Raw genomic sequence first — 14,909 nt, forward strand, 5'->3', positions numbered from 1 at the left:
GCTGCCCGCTCTCGCGCTCTGCGCCTGCGCGTACCGCGCCCCGCCCCCTGACCCCGCCCGCACGCGCGCCCGCGCGCGCCCGCGCTCACTCACAATCGCCCCCGCCGGGTGATTCCTGTGCCGCCCCCAGTACGTGGGCGGGAGACACGCGCCTCCAGCGGCCCAAGCCGCGGGGTTCAGGCAGCTATGGAGACGCATACCACGCCGACACCTGCACTCGCACTGTGACACGCGCCATTCTGATACACTTGTGCTCTCACACTCCTCAAACACCGGGAGCCACACGCGCTCACACCCACACTCACCTGCCGGGACCACGTGGGAGAATTGGAGGGGCTGATCTTCGCTCGGTGCAACCGCAGTACCAATGATACCAGAATTCTTTTTAATTCCCTCACTGACTGGGCTAGACTGTCAACTCCATGGCGTCAGGGACCAAGTCTGTGATGGCTTGGCAATGCCTAGCACAGAATAAGCCTCTGTTAAATAAGTGAGTGGATGCATGAATAAATGAATTGTAAATGTTCACGATCTTTAATTTTAAATTTCCGCCTCTTGGTTTAAAGAATTTGTTCAAAGAAATTTACTGTAGTATGAAATTAAATAGTATTTGTTTCTTTTGTTTCAAGGATCAAAACAGAGATCAGTGTATACAACCCTTCCGAGGGCCCTACTGACCAGCATGCCTACCTTAATTTAAATGTCAGCATATCTTTAAGGGCAGAAACTGTTCCCCACTTCCCAAAACAAAGCCCTGAAGCACGTTGTGCGTGCACAGAACAAAACAAGGATGTTGCTAGCCTTCTGAGCTTTGCCAGAACTCCTTATTCCCCAATTTTTCTAGGACCTCACCGACTCTCCACAAATTCCTCACCCCCACCTGCCCCCCTCTCCCCGGAAAACAAACAAACAAAACAAAACTCTACACTGTTCCTTGCTGAGTCTTGGGTTAGTTCCTGGAGAGCCAGTCGCTACTAGAAACTAGTCTGGCCTTTGATGTTGGCAGAGACTTCTGTACACAGAAGATACACACCCAGTAGTAGGTAAAAGGTTGCCACTATATTGGATCATCCTGAAATTGTGAAACCTCACTTCTGCATGTTACTAGAGAAATTAATGTACTTTAATCTAGATTTCTGCGTTGGGGTCCCTCCTTGGAAATTCATGTCTCTGTCCTGTGTTTTAAAATGTTAAACTTCCAATTCTTCACAACCTTTGTATCTTACTAAAATTGTAAAAGCAAGCTCTACATTTAGCAAATGTAACTCTGGAGGCATCAATCAGATTCAGAGGAACTTCCACTAGTTTGATAGCTCTATAGAAATGAAGCTTTAAAATTTCTGGGAAGTGTGTTCATAACTCTCTATAGATACCTTCCATCCTGGTGCCTTAGACTACTTTAGAATAATCAAGCCTGCTACATCCTAGAGGGGCAGTTTTATGAATCTCTTTATATGTACCCCAGTAAGTAAGAAATTACAGAGGCCACATGACTAATGACTAGACTAGAAAACTGCCCAAGATAGCAAAGCCTTATTCTTTGGTTTCCTTCCCATTTTAACAACTTTACTATTGCCTCAGGCAAGAAAATGTAAGGCAAGAAACAGATTACAAAGAAGTCAAAATCTACATAACCTTAAATTCTAATTGGATTTATTTATACTTTTAGGGTAAATTGCACAATCTTTAAAATATTCCTTTAGTATGGTTACCAGATTTGTATGTTTTGTTTAAATGGAGGAAAAGTTTACCTCTGCTCTCACATTTCCTTTTTTAAAGAGGAAAAAAATGGCTTCAAAGTCCTATAACCCTCACTAATAAGTACTCTGGACTTGTAAAAGCAGGAAAAAGTCACATGTTTTTTTCACCTTTGAATTTTATAGCAGCTGCCTATAAATGCTAAAGTTCAAAACGAGTAAAGACAATTACTCTGGTAATGAAAGGGTTACTGCTATTATATTGCTGCTAATCCAGTTTTGGGAAAGCTCTCCATTGCCAGATGCAGGTAACCAAATCAAACTAAAAAGGAAAAAAGCAGAGAGAAAAACTGGGGGTGGGACTGTAGAGAAGATTGCTCAAATGAAAAGCAGTCACAGTGTAGAAAGTACTTTCTAGAGGCACCCAAATGCACCCAAAACAGCAAAGGTCAGAAACAAAACGTACCTGGGGCCAGGCTTAAGAAAATGCCCAAATGCTACAACCTAGTCATAAAAGGAATTAGCTTCAGGGCTAGAAGGAAAGAACTGGAATGTTTATGACTGTGGAATGGGAGACCATTCAGGAATCCAAAGGTTATCTTCCTATTCACTAAATGTATCCAACATTGAGAAGGAAGTCAGCATAAAGTTTGGAAGAGTGCGTATTTGTTAGAGCCCTAGCCATTCGGAAAGACTAATCCCTCAATGCCTTATAAAACCAACTATTGCTAATAACCCCATGGAAATTGTTCTCTGTTGAAAATCTGCAGAAAATTGAAAGCCAATTCAGAATGCCTTTTAGATCCAGAAATAAGAGCTCATGTAACAGACTTCATATAATGGGGCCCAAATCCAAAAAACTCAGACAGCCAACACTGGTAATATGGGGGAAATGAGACATTTATTCATTTATTCCACACTTTATTCCTATGGGCACTTTGAGGTTTTCTCTAGGTAATTCCAAAATTAGTTACCTTTCTTGAATAGAAGAGTCTAAATGAGAATATAAAAATTTCATTCAACCTGACTACCTCATGGTTTGATTTTGAAAGTCAGTTCTAAGAGGAAAACTATATTTTCTTCAGCAGCATGGTTCAGTAAAGGGGAAATTAACTCTTTTTGCCATATAATTGAGATATAATTCACATGCCATACAATACACTTTTAAAGTGTGCACCTTAATGGTTTTTAATAGATTCACAGAGCTGTGTGACCATCACAATCAATTTCAGATCATTTATATCACCCCCCTTCCAAAAAAAAAACAAAAAACAAAAACAAAAAAACCCCAAAACCCCTGTATCCCTTAACAGTAACCTCCTTTCTCTCCAGCCTTAGGCACCTACTAATCCTTCTATTCCAGACATTTCGTATAAATTAAGTCATACAAGAGGTGATCTTTTGTGTCTGCCTTATTTCCCTTAGCAACATGTTTTCAAGGTCCATCCATGTTGTAGCCTGTATAATTATTCGATTTCTTTTTATTGCCAAGTAACATTCCTTTGTATGGCTATATCACATTTTGTCTAGCCATTCATCAGTTGATCGACATTTGGGTGGTTCCACGTTTTGGTTCTTACGAATAGTGCTGCTATAAACATTCATATACTAGTTTCTGTGCAGACACCTGTTTTCATTTGTCTTAGATATATACTTAGGAGTAGAATTGCATTACCTGGTCATATGGTAACTCTATGTTTCACTTTTTGAGGAACTGTTTAGACTCCAAAGCGGCTGCTCCATTTGACATTCCCACCAGCAGTGTATGAGGAGAGATTTACTCTTAGATTCATATACCCCTACCTGTTAGATATGGGACCCTGTGCCAAGTGTTCATAATTTACAAACATTTCCATGTGTCATCTGTAAAACAGGAATAATGACTATTTCACAGGATTACAATAAAAAATAAAACAATGTATGCTAATATTCCTAGCACAAAATAAGCCCTCAATATATGTTATTAGTGGCTCCCTCTGTCTTTGGCATCTGGTTGCCAACATTTATTCTGTAATAAAATCAGATAGCGATAAAATTATAACTCCCTATTAACAGTAAGAAATGCATATACACAGTTGATGCTAAATAAATACTTTCCATAGATAACTGGAAAAGCAATAGAACTTACACTATTGTTTGTTTGTTTGTTTGTTTTTAAGATTTTATTTATTTATTTGACAGACAGAGATCACAAGTAGGCAGAGAGACACGCAGAAAGAGAGGGGGAAGCAGGCTCCCTGACGAGCAGAGAGCCCGATGTGGAGCTCGATCCCAGGACCCTGAGATCATGACCTGAGCCAAAGGCAGAGGCTTTAACCCACTGAGCCACCCAGGCGCCCCTATGCTGTTTTAATAACAAAATAAATTTATTTTTCTCTACCTCCTGTAGGCCTAATGCCCGAGACTACAGAAAGAAAAAAATATACAGAAACAGGTCCTATTTTTTTTTGGTTTGGATTTTTCAGATTTTCCCCCAAACATTTTTTTATTGCCGCAACTTTTTTTATCTTGAAGAGTTTCAAATTGCAAATTTAAAATTGCAATCAACACTCATATACTCACCATCTAGATGCTACAATTGTTAGTTTTGAATATTTGCTTTATGTGTATGTGTGTGTTGTGTGTTAAGCTATTTAAGAGTAAGTTGTAGACATTACACTGTACCCCTTAATACTCCAGCCTGCCTCTTCTAAAAATAACAGCTTTCTCCAATATTACCAAATGACCTTACCACACCTTAAAAAATGAATTAGAATTCCCTAATCTTTTACTAATTTCCTACTACTTTTAACTACTTAGCTACCACAGCTCTCCCTGAAATACCTGTTAAAGGTTAACTTTTGTCCTAACCAAGATCCAATTAAGTTTCACTCATTTTGAGTTGTTACGCCTTACACAAACCAGCTTTCCTTTTAGTCAACCTGAGTGCTTGTCACTGTTTTGAATCGCTAACATCAGCAGGGCAGAAAATGTATGTTGTTGTTATTTTCAGATTTGAGCTCTGCTGCTGTACCTCTATCCTAACCCCGACACATTCTCTGTATTGATTCTGATGGAGATTGAGATGGGTAGTAATAAAAATTTTGTGTTGCTTTTCAAGCATGATGATATTCAGTTAAATAAAATGGATACTGATTGTCATAGACATTTGTTAGTTGCCTCCCCAACATCTATTATTCTCTTTTAATACCACCTTGAAGATTCTAGCCATATCTCTTGGTGGATTAATCAGTTTATCCCATCTGTGATTAGTCCAGGGAAAGACCCATGAACTGAGTCATTCAGGGCAAGACTTAACACCAGAACTTGTGACTGAACTATTGAGAGAACAAAGTTTCTCTCTCCTGCTAGATCTAAAAAAGGAATCCTATAATTTCAGGGACTACAGGCAGTCATCTTGGATCCAAAAGGTAAGAATCTGAAAATGTCTCAATACAGGTAAAAGAACATAAAAAGAAACCAGGACCTGGTCATAGTGTCTTGAGTCCTGTTCTAAGACTCATCTGAAGCCAGCATATCCCCCTCCTGTTTGTTAACTATAATAGCTGATAAATTACCTTTTTTTGTTTAGTCAGTTTGGGTTGTGTTTTCTGTTATTTGCAGTTAAAAGAATCCTAAGGCATTCAATCCTTTTAATTTGTTAGAGTAATATGCTCTTATAGACATAGGATTTAACTTTAAAAAATTATGATAAGTAGAAACACAGTTATACCACTTAACAAATTTATTATAAGACACAACTATTTAACCACACTCCAGAAATAGAAGCTTGCTAATACTCTGGAAAATCCCCCACATACTCTTTCCCATAACAATATCTCACCACAAAGGTAACCATTTTCTGACTTTAATATAGTCACTTCCTTTTCTTTGTTTAACCACCTAAGGGTGAATCTCTCAATGTTGTTTAGTTTTGTGTGTACTTGAATTTTATATACATGGAATCACACAGTATGTATGATTGGTGACCAGCTTTTTCTGCTTAACGTTGTGTTTGAAAGTCAATTATATTTTTGTGTGAAACTGTAGTTCAGTCATTTTCATTGCAGCATACAATTCTCTCACACACAGAGAACATTATGTATTGATTCATTCTGCTATATATGAACATTTGGGTTCACGAACACCCAAATTCCTGTTTGGGGCTACTGCAAATTACACTGCTATCAACATTTTTGCACTTGTCTCCAGTGCACACGGGCACACATTTCTTTAGAAGAGCATGGCTAGGCCATAGTCTGCAGGTATTCAGCTTTCTTACATGACTCCAAATTGTCTTCTGAGGTGCTTACACCAATTTACACTCCCAACAGCAATCCCTCAGAGTTCCTATTGCTCTATATTCTAACCTACAATTGATATTGTCAATCTTCCAAATTTTAAACACTCTAGTGGGGTTTTAAACTTGCATTTCCCCAATTGCTGATGAGGTTGAATACCTTTTCATATGTTTACTGGCCTTTTGGACTTCCTCTTCTGTGAACTGTTCAGGTCTCTTGCCCAATTTTCTCCTAGGTTGTCTTTTGCTTTTTGTTTTATAATCCTTTATATGCTGAATGCAAGCCCTTTGTCAAATATATACACTGCAAAAATCTCTTGTTCCATAACTTTCTTTTCTTTCCTTATATGGTGTTTTTAATGAACGTAAATTCTTAATTTAATGTATTTTTTATGTTGAATGCTTCTTTTAAGTCTGTTTCCCCCAGGCTCCACAGTGCCATCCCTAGTTGGGTGTGTATATTTCAGTAGGTCTGTTTCTGAACTTAATATTCCATCTCACAGGTTTTTCTGTCTATCTTTGTGTGGATACCAAACTTTCTATTACTGTAGCTAAACAACAATTCTTGAGAGGTGGTAAAGCAAGTTCTCTTGCTTGAGTTTGTTTTATTTTGTTTTCTTCAAGAGAAAGAAGGGGTTCTTTGCATTTTCTTGTCAATTTTAGAATCAAATTTAGAATTTTGGCTTGTCAAGTTTGGCAAGCTTCCTGAGATTTAGTTGAGATTTTTAGTTTTCAACATGGAGGTCTTATATTACCTTTTATGACATTAATTCCTAGGAATTTTATGTTTTTGATGCTACTGCTAATGGTAATTTACATTTTATGTTAGTCTTCGAATATGTAACAGTAAATCTCAAGAGTCCCTGTCTCCAAGAACTTCCAATCTCTTGGGCTTGGGGACAGATACATAAATGGTTTTACTATAAAGTGAAATGGATTGGTTATACGAAGGTGGGCAAAAGTGACCATGGAAATACAAATGGGATGGATTTGCCCATTCTGTGGGGTCCTAGGGTGGAAGGAAGGGAAAGGCATTCTAAGTGTTGAAAAATAGATAAGAATCAGCTGGTGAGCAAAGAGTGAGGCAAGGAGGGGAAGAACACACGTTTCACATACACATTTCAGGATGTTAGCATGGGACACTTCCTGCCTCAGTGTCAAGTGAGGTGCCAAAACAATAGAATCAGATGTCAGCATGGGTGTGAAGCAAATTCTCCTGTGGGCATAATTTATAAAAGGAATGTGAGCAAGCTAGTTTCAAGATTCCTAGACCGATTTAGCCAGACAAGGTTATTAAATGGTGTAAAAGTATGAGCAGAAAGAGGATTTGGGAAAGGTTTCTTTGGAAAGAGCTTCTGCTCTCAGTACTGGCAAGCAAAGGAGACATCATGGGGACACTGCCTCCTCCTCTGGTCTAATGGTGCTGAGATCTTCAATGGGACCATTCACAGAGTTTGAAATGTGTCCCCTGCAAAGGGCTGGTGCCTGCTGCACATCTGAGAGAGAGAAAAAGCCACCTGTGACTGTCTTGGGGTAGATGATCATTGTTAGAGTTTGTCAAAGGAAGCAAGAGGTATGTGGGTGTTTCCCATGGGGTAGATGTGCACCACATGCGAAACAGGTCTGGCCCCAGTTGTCTGGGGTCCTGTACAACAGGACTAAAAAGAAGAGGGCCTGGCAGTAAGAAGTTGGATAGAGATTAAAAAAACAATTCCAAGGGTCACATGTGACCACCTAGAATGGAGATGCTTCCACCGAGGTCATTGATACTATAATTGGGAATCTTCAAACAACCCATGAAGGGTCACCAGTTTCTTGCCTTAGTTGATCAGTTATAAAACACGAGCTAGCTTCTCCTTGTTGTTATATCAGTAGCAGTCACTGATTGTTCCGACTCTACAAAATAACTAGTAACCACTCTGGAAGCAGCCTAAGTACACTTATAACCAGGTCCCCCTCTAAGTCACTGCACAGGCTAGCATCCTGGAGCCATTAGCAAATCAGAGATATTGTGGGTCCTCTCTCATCAATTATGTCACTTCCTGGTGTATTATCCATATATCCTTCTCAGTCAACTTCTAGTGGGAAAAAAAAGAAAAAAAAAAGAGAGAGAGAGAGGAAGAAGAATGTGTACCAGCCACCAGGAGAGAAAGATTGAAGTTTAGCTACCTGACAGATTCAGAGAAGTTGAAGGCAACCAACAAGTGTGAACTTCCCCATCCCTGACCTGCCCTGTTTGGGGCAGCTTCCACTCAGGTGGGATCTGATGTGGCTGCTGGTACAAAGGAAGGAAGGAAGTGGGGACAGAGCAGAAGTCCACCACTTCACATATGGAGAGAATCCATATGTTTGAAAGGAGATTGAAGCGTTTAATTAATCTCTTGACTGGACACATTCTAATTATCAAATCAAGACTTTGGTTTGTAACTTAAAGTGAGTAGGACTGCCTATTAATTAAGAAGTCTTGGAATCTGTCCAAGTTTGCCCTGGAGGGCAGGGAAAATAAAATAAATTTTCTGAATAAAAATGTTAAGGGCTAGCAGGTAACAAAATCAGATAACCCCCAGAGTGTAAAGTACATGCAAGAAATGAAAAGCTATACAATTATGACCAGATCTAAGATTTTGTATACAGAGGGAATGTAAGGAGAGAGGAAGTAAATTGATGTCTATTTAGAACCTGGGGAAAGACCTTCCATGCCATGCTATGGAGTCTGCCTTTAATGGAAATGAAGCAATACTGAGGAGTTTGTGCCAGAGAGTTTAATAGTTATTGGGGATTTAATGTGTTCTTGGCTCTGTACTGGTGGTTCACATGAATTACCACACTGTACCCTGCTTCCTATCAGACTAACCATACCAGAAGAAGTAACTAGTTTATTCGCAGAATTACATCTGAGTCTATTTTTAAATTTTTTAATTTTTTAAAAGACTTTTATTTATTTGAAAGAGAAAAGAGTAGGTGGAGAAGCAGAGGGAAAGGGACAAGCAAACTCTGTGCTCAGCAGGGAGTTCAATGCAGAAGGCTCAATCCCAGGACCCCTGAGATCATGACCTGAGCTAAAACCAAGAGTCAGATGTTTCTGACTGAGTCACCCAGGCGCCCCCACATCTCAGAGTCTAGAACCCTAACCCCAGTTAAATCTAAGCTTTACTCTTGACTAGTTGTGTGACACTAGGCAAGTTACTTGACTTCTATATTCCTTCATTTTTAGGATGAAGATAATTATCCTATTCACTTCATTGAGTTTTTATAGGATTAAATGTGTCCTTATTCTTGGTGTCTTCAACCTTCAACATAGATAATCCATATAGGGTTTTTTTTTTCTTTTCCTTCTTTTTTTTTTTTTAAAGGGTTGTGGTTGTGATTGTGGTGAAATTCACCTAACATCAAATTAGCCATTTTAAAGTGAACAATTGAGTGGATTTAATATATCCCCAATGTTGTGCAAACACCACCTCTACCTAGTTCTAAAACATTTTCATTGCCCCCAAACAGAACCCCATGCCTGTTAAGCAGCTGTTTCTCATTCTCCCCTTCTTAATCTCTTCCTTTAACCCTTTCACTTAAATGATCTTTTCTTCCCTTTCATTTTCTCTCATAGTTATGTCTTAAACTGTCATTAACATCAATTTCCAAACCCTCAATTTTGAGCATCTTTTTCTCTGATCACTCCTACAAATATTGTGATGCTTTTCTATATATACTCATGTTTTCTTCTCAGCCTCAAGCTTCTAATCCACTGACCCTACCAACTCTTTACATACATTTATGTCCTTACATCTCTCTTTACCCAGCATAGACTCTACAGTGTATCCTTTAAATTTCTCACTTATAAATGTCCTTAACTTTCTTCCCCACTGTCTGCTGGGCAGCTGCACCTGAGAGGCTACTATTGCTGGATAAACCACAAAAGCAACCATGAATCTCAAGGGTTAGCCTTCAGCACTGCTCCACAAACCCACTGCATTGCCTTGGTAAGACTGTTCTCTACTCCCCAGAGGGGCTCACTCTACTTTCTTCTCAAACCTCCAAAACCACCCACTCTCCTCCATTCAAGTAGAAGCTTGGTAAGTAGTTTAGTAGTAGTAGCTTAGTAAGTAGCTAAGAAGATGGACACAGTCAATCAAATTCCTCGTCTTTCTGCTATGATCGACCAGCTTTTGTGGTGATATTCTAGGCCTTCCTTCTCCTCTGTGGGAGAGGGTTCCTGGTTCCTTTCAAAGGTCATACCCTCTTCTAGCCATCTGGATCACAACCTCTCTTGTTGTCTCGAGGACTTAGAACCTGCAATAATTCCCCTCTTCCCTGTACCATGAACTTCTCTTCATCTCTTATGGATTACTGCCACCAGCATACAAACATGCTTAGGATGGCAAGCTTTAAAAAAATCCCTCCCTTAACTTCATGTCCTACAACCACCACCCCCAAAACAGTACAAAGATCATCTGAGAAGTTGTCTACAGGCGCTGTGTCAACTTCCTCACCTTCCATTTGCTTCTCAACCTACTTCACCTGGAAGTCCACCCTAAATACCTCACTGAAGCCATTCCCAGCATGGTCATTAAAGACTTCCTCATCAGCAGTCCCAGTGGTCCCTGGCCAGCCCTCATCTTACTCACTTCTACTATCAATAGTTCCAGAGAGTCTGTCATCTTCTTTCGAAAACACTTCTAGTTCTTGATTTCTGCAGTGGATTCCTAGGACTGCTGTAACAAAGAACCACAAGTCGGGAGGCTAAAAACCACAGAAATTTATTCTCTCACAGTTCTGGAGACTTGGGAGTCCAAAATCAGGGTATCAGCAGGGCCATGTTCTGTCTGAAGGCTCCAAGAAAGAACCACTCATCACCTGTTCCAGCTTGGCATTTTCCAGAAATCCTTGGCATTCCTCGACTTAGAGATAACACATTACTCCAATCTCTGCCTGCTACAAATGGCCTTCTTATATCAGTCATTGATTCAGGGTTCACCATTATCCCATTATCCAATATGACCTTATCTGAATTAACTACTATATTTCCCAATATGGTCACATTCTGAGATTCCAGATGGACATGACTTGGGGCAGGCACTATTCAACTCAATATAACTTCTGTAACTGCACACTGCTGGTTTTCCTCCTTCCTCCTGGCTGCTCCTCCCCATTCTCCTTCTGGGGCTAGTTTGCTTCCTCTATCTCAGCAATGTTGTAGGTACCTAATAAAGCTTGGCTCAGGGCCCGTTGCCTTCTCTAAATACATTCTCTCCTGGAGGGATATCATCTAATCCCACAGTTTTAAAATTCCATTGATGCCTCCCAAATGTATGTTCTGGCCCTTACCTGTACCCATACTGATAATAGTAGTTAACACTTATTGAATACTTACTATGTGCCAGACCTGCTTGTAAGCTTGTAGTTAATCGTATATTAATTAATTAATCCTTACAACAAATTTGTGGCATATTATTTTATCCCCCATGAAGAAAGTGAAGCATAAGGAGGTTAAGTAAATTGTTCAAGCCCACATAAAAGGAGCCAGGATTTAAAACTTGGTAGGCAGGATCCATAGCTGTTTCTCTTGACTGCTATGTACTCTTGCTTTCCACTGAGCTCCAGGCTCATACAACATTCAACTTCAAACTTGACATCTGCTCCTACATGTCAAATATGCATCGTAGGCATGAACCAAATAGAATGCTTGACAACCCACCCCCCCCACCATTCCCATCTCTTTCTTTCCCTGCTTCCACATCTTAGTATATGGCACCAACCCCCAGTTGCTCAAATTAAAAAAAAAAAAAATCTGGAAATCAAATTTGATTTTGCTCTTTCCACATCCATCCCAGCCTCCATTCCCACCCACCCCCAACAAATCCAAGGAAGCCTATTTGCTTTACCTCTAGAATAGATCCCCAATCTGTCTGCTCCATTTTCACTACCACCATAGTTCCATCTCTCGAGTGACTGCAAGTATCTTCTACCTGGTCTTTCTGCTTCCACTTTTGCAGTCTGTATAACCAACACAACAGCCAAATGAGTTTTTTGAAACATAAATCAGAACATGACATGCCCAAGTTTCAAAGAGTCCAAAATGCCAGCTTATATTGAGAGCAAAATGCACACTCCTGTTCTTAGACTACAGGTCCCTGCTTGATCCAGCACTGTCTGCCTCTCTACCCTGACTCCTACCACTCCCTTTCTTGCTTACACAGCTCCAGTCATGATCTCACCCCTGCATTCCCAGGAGTACTTTACGCCTGTACCAGGCACTTTGCACCTGTTCGCCTTCACTCCAGAAATACTGTTGAAAATGCTGCACCGTCACATCTTCCCATGAGCTCAAACATCACCTCAAACATCACTCAAGAAGTTCTCAACCTAAATCCTGACCTAATGTTATGCCCAGTCACTTTCTAACATGCTATCCTATGTTTCTGTTTTAAAAGCATTCACTACTATTTGGAAATACCTTAATTATGTATTTGGTTATTTGAACAAAGACTTTCTCCATCTTCTATTTGCCTCTAACACCACAAATTGTCTAATACATAGCAACTGTTTAATATATATATTTTAAAAGGAAGAATGAAAGAAACTGAGTTAGTAGACAAGTAAGGTCAATCACAGAAAGTTTTTTGAAGGTGAGTTTTAAGGCATAGTTTGAAAGAAGAAAAGCTGATTAACTATTAAAGAGGAGAGATAATAATTTTAGCAAGGAAAACAAAATAGTGATGGTAGTCTTGAATAAGTGACAAACAGAGGCTATAACTAGACTATGACATGGAAAGTTGGTCAATAGAGAAGTAAAATTAGCTTATCAAAGCAAGGATTTAACATCATTTGGTTAAACATACTGAATACCAACCTAAGGGGTTTACGTTTATTTATGACTTCAACAAATATTGAATTTCTACTGTGTTAGGTACTATTCTATGTATTTTTAATACAATAATAAATAAGAGACATGATCTCTGCCCTCACAGTGTTTATAATCTAGTATAACCCTGACATCAAATATTAGTATTCCGTGAACTTTTGGAATTGCCAAACAAACTGCCAAAGTGTGGCCTGAAACCACAGATAGTACTTAACCCTATATATACTATGTTTTTCTTATACACACATACATATGATAAGATTTGATTTATAAATTAGGCACAGTAAGAAATGAGCAACAACAATAATGAAATAGAACAAGGTTAATATTTTTGTAACATTAATCAATGTGTTTTTTATCCCTAGTACTATCTGTTTCCCTTTGGCCCTTTCCCATTCATTCAGCCCAGTATTCTGTATGTAATGACTCAAAAAAGATATAACACAGTGGAATACAATACATAACTAACAGGAATCTTGTCCTAGCTCTTGAGTTTCAAAATCTAGGTCTCAGAAGGCACAGAACACGGGATGAACAGCAATTTAGGAAAATACCTGATGAGTTAGAAAGGCTTCTGGGTCTACAGACTAGAAATATTTCCAAAGACTGGAGGAGAGGTAGGTCAGAAGGAAAGTCATTAGAGCTTAGGTGCTATTGGATCTCAGGAAAAGGGAGCCTCAATCCTATCTCCTTGCCCATGTCATACTTCATTGAGTGACAGAAATCCAAGATAGGTTTCTGGCACATGAGAGTGGAGAAGAACAATGCTCCCCTTCTCAGAAAGTTGACCTTCAGAGAAGAAATGGCTTTGTGATAGGTCTAAGCACCTGACCTTTAGAGCCCCACAGAATCACCTGTGCTTCCCATTGGTGCAGAAACCCAAAGCGATCTAAAAGGAGTAATATTCAAAAGAAGCATTGCATTGTTTTGTTGACAGCAACTCTGTTATTTTCTGATGACTAATTCTCTAATTCTCTGATATTCACTGGGCATCCAACAATCCATCTCAAGTTTGATACAAACTACCTAGAGTTAGCCAGACTCACAAGTTGAGAGCTCAGTCCCACAAAAATGACCCTACTTCACATGCCTGCCACAAATGGTGTCCCCAAGCTACTTGCACCTGTCCTGTTTGGGAGTTCCCATGAACCCTCCCCACCCAGGTTTGGTAATTCACTGGAATGAATGACTCAAGGAACTCAGGAAAGTGCTACAGTAGTCCCCCTTATCCATGGGGGATACTTTTCAAGACACCCAGGGAAGGCCTGAAACCACAGATAGTACTTAACCCTATATATACTATGTTTTTCTTATACACACATACCTATGATAAGATTTGATTTACAAATTAGGCACAGTAAGAAATGAGCAACAATAATGAAATAGAACAATTATTACCATATACTGTAAACAAGTTATATAAATGTGGTTTCTTTCTCAAAATATGTTATTGTACTATATTCACCAATCTTCTTGTGATCATGTGATATGAAAACATGTCTACGTGATGAGATGGAGTGGGGTGAAGGACATAGGCATTGTGATATAGCATTAGGCTACTACCATCTTGATGATTCATCAGAAGGAAGACCATCTGCTTTCAGACTGTGGTTACCACCAGAGATGACAACAGGTATCTGAAGCCGCAAAAAGTAAAATCACAGATAAGGGGGGAACTATTGTGTACTTACCATTACAGTTTTATTATAAAGGATGTAACTCAGAAACAGCTAAATGAAAGGGATGCATAGGGCAAGGAGTGGGGAGTGGTACACAGAGCTTCTATGTCCTCTCCAGGCTTGCCACCCTCCTAGCACAACGATGTGCTTACCGACCTGCAAGATCCCCAAACCTTGTTGTTCTAGAGATTTTACTGAAGTTTAATGATGAGGCATGACTGATTAAATCACTGGGCATTGGTGATTGAACTCAAATCTCCAGCCCCTCTCCTCCCACCAGGGTTGGGGCTGCAGCAGAAATTTCCAACCTTCTAATCATGTAGTTGATTCCTCTGGTAAACAGCCCCCATCCTGGAGCTATCTAAAGGCCAAGAATCATCTCATTAGAATAAATT

The sequence above is a fragment of the Lontra canadensis genome, unplaced genomic scaffold, assembly GCF_010015895.1.
Source record: "Lontra canadensis isolate GAN:19392208 unplaced genomic scaffold, GSC_riverotter_1.0 scaffold5, whole genome shotgun sequence".
Classification (NCBI taxonomy): domain Eukaryota; kingdom Metazoa; phylum Chordata; class Mammalia; order Carnivora; family Mustelidae; genus Lontra; species Lontra canadensis.